Genomic DNA, 2,134 nt, shown 5'->3' with positions numbered 1-2,134 from the left:
CATTCAATGTATTCTGATGAAATGTATTTCTTGTGCTCTGTGTGTCATTACATAAGAATCTTCCTCTGATATGAGACCTTGTTTTGTCCTTGTGCCCCTGATGCTGATTATTTTCATTCTGCTCACGTTATGATATTTCTCATGGAACCAGAGAAAGAACCAGAGAAAAGTAACAGCACAGAGGGGACCCATTCGGCCTATCTTGTCCATGGCAGTCTGAGGATACCCAGATGTCCTTTCCAAACTCACCTTCCTGCACCTGGCCCGAAGCCATGCAGCTGAAAGCATGGCAGAGACCCAAATACTGCATGCCAACAATTCACTAGGATTTGCGACTCTGTGGCTGCCTGAAGCAGCCGAAGTAAATACTTCCAATCATAATCGCTGTGAGCAGGGTTCAAACCTGCGCGGGGAAAGCCCAGTCGATTTCGAGTTGAACGCCTTAACCACTTGGTCATCGCAGCTGCATATTCGTGAGGATAATATAGCCACCTCAGTAGCACTTATATTCACTTCATCAGGCACCATGATTGTGCAGAGCACAGTGTGTGAGCTGAAATGTGTTCCGCAACCTTTACTTTGTATCTTTGTCTCTGGCTGAGAACTCATTTATTCGGTCAGGGACCTGTTTTCCTATTTCAATATTTTTTCATCAGAAACGAATTACGTCCGAACAAAAATTGAAAAAGAGAAATCTCTATTTAATTCCTGTCAAATGTTGTGTTCGCACTGTTTTTGTCCACTCGGTTGAAAACACAGGAGGCCGTGGATAAGGTTCTAAATAAATTATCACTGCGATGGCCGGGAATCGAACCCAGGTCAACTGCTTGGAAGGCAGCTATGCTCACCACTATACCACCATCGCTCAATCTACTTAAACACCTGTTATTTTAATCAGTTATTATTACAGAACTACCTTATTTGCTGATTTTGTCAGGCATGAGGTGTGTCCATTGCACAGTTTGTAAACTGAACCTGTCTTGTCTTGTTTTTCTGGACAGTTTAAGCCGCCGTTTTATTATTGTTTCTGACTGGGAACTAATTGATTAGTTTTGAGGCATGTTCTTTCATTTAAACAACTGAAAGCAAATTGAAGCTGGATTTTCCATTAGAAACACAGTGGTGATGAGAATCTTTAGTGAATTTTATTTCAGGAGTGCCCACCTACTGTTGTGACCTGTGATAGCGAATTAAATAAATCACCATTGTGATGGTCAGGAACTGACCATTGGTCAAATGCTCGCACAGTCACCACCATCACACACTTGGCTCTGCCACTCTCTCAGTGCGAAAGGTCAGCTCTTGACAGTGAATCTGGTTTCCTCCAGGGCCAATCGGAGGATGGTCAGAAACTGTCTGTCACTCTCAGAAACTCCATTATCAGCGAGTGTGGGATGATTATTGAACTGGCTGTCACTGGTTGGTGAGGTTGTGATTTACTGTTACCTGTCAGTGCAGGAGAAACAAATAAAACAGGAAATCTAGAGATTCCGAGAGCAGATAATTTATACTTTCATAGTACAAATTAAACAAACATAGGGCTGTCTGCAATCATTGTAATAACTGAAAAAAAAAGGATTGGCTTGGCCACGGAATCTGGTTAACAGATATGGTCCTACACCACATGGACTGCAGCGGTTCCAGAAGGCAGCTCACCACCACCTTCCCAAGGGGAATTAGGGATGGGCAATAAATGCTGACCCAGACAGCGACACCTACATTCCATGAATGAATTCAAAGACAATCTGTGGGGAGCGGGCCTCAGAGTGTTTAACAGTTACTGAGGTGAAAAACTATAAATAACCCCCTGGAATCCGGAGCAAAGCCCGGAAGGAGGAGAAATTCCGTCCTGAGACCTTACATTTGGTGAAAGTTTTGTCCTGTGAATGTGTAGATGTGAATATTGTGTCAGAGAGAGTGTATGAAAGGGACGGGCGAGTCAGACTAATCCAACTGTGTTTGTGTGTCTATTCTGATCATGAGATCTCCGAGTCTCTCTTGTGTAAAATAAAATGATTTTTCAATCAAAGATACCCGCTAAACCGCCTGCTGAGCCCAAAAGTTAGATTTCAAAGCAATTGTTTCATTAAATTAAGGATTTCAGTGGAAAAGTAGAGAACATGTCAGCGATCGC

At 42.8% G+C, this 2,134-nt stretch overlaps 1 non-coding gene across 1 annotated transcript; it reads right to left on the bottom strand.

Annotated features, from left to right (window-relative positions):
* Positions 1-793: 793 nt before the first annotated feature.
* Positions 794-865, bottom strand: trnag-ucc (transfer RNA glycine (anticodon UCC)). Its single transcript has one exon. It is a non-coding gene; the product is annotated as a tRNA-Gly (tRNA).
* Between the last annotated feature and the right edge of the window lie 1,269 nt (positions 866-2,134).

This window comes from Mustelus asterias, unplaced genomic scaffold, assembly GCF_964213995.1.
Source record: "Mustelus asterias unplaced genomic scaffold, sMusAst1.hap1.1 HAP1_SCAFFOLD_74, whole genome shotgun sequence".
Lineage (NCBI taxonomy): Eukaryota > Metazoa > Chordata > Chondrichthyes > Carcharhiniformes > Triakidae > Mustelus > Mustelus asterias.
The sequence above is the reverse complement of the archived record's forward strand: the minus strand, read 5'-3'. Positions and strand labels throughout refer to the sequence as shown.